Below are 677 nucleotides of genomic sequence, written 5' to 3' on the forward strand. Positions count from 1 at the left end.
TATTATAACGCGATATTATTCAAGTTTGTCGCGTCAAATACTCGAACAGACTTGTTAGAGTGAGTACGAGCTATGTGGTAGACATGCGATAGCATGCGAGGAAATGCATTTGGCTTCAAGGCTAACGGGCTGTAGGACGCTCAGAGGGCGTAAGCGTACAGGCGTAAGTTTCTGAAAATCTATATTGTTACGTCCTGCAGACGCAGATTCTTTTCTTTCGAGAGAATCGGCTCCGCCGCAACTACGATTGGCGCCTGCGAGACGCGAGCAGGGGTCCCCCTATAAAAATTGAAAAACAGACCACCCAGGCTCCGCGAAAAACTCGTAAACGTCAATCAACCCGGAAAAATAACAACACTAACGCAGGCCTAAAAGGGACAAGATTGCGAAAAATATCACAAACGGACCTAAGTCACGCGATGATAAAAATTCAAGCTATTGTCCGAATTGTTGACCAACAATTCCACCTTCATAAAAACAGGCGCCGTGTCGCCACAAAAACCATAAAAACACGAGATAATGTCTCACAGCTGTTTACTTAGCCATATTTACCGCGAGGATGACGGAATTGATCACTCGCTTAAAGCAATCTTGCCCCTTTTTAGAGAAAACATAAATCATTCCTTTTGTTCTCTAAACCTCTTTTAACAGTGTACTTTAGATTAACAACGATAGGA

The sequence above is a fragment of the Trachymyrmex cornetzi genome, unplaced genomic scaffold, assembly GCF_001594075.2.
Source record: "Trachymyrmex cornetzi isolate Tcor2-1 unplaced genomic scaffold, Tcor1.1 scaffold1990, whole genome shotgun sequence".
In the NCBI taxonomy this organism is placed as follows: Eukaryota; Metazoa; Arthropoda; class Insecta; order Hymenoptera; family Formicidae; genus Trachymyrmex; species Trachymyrmex cornetzi.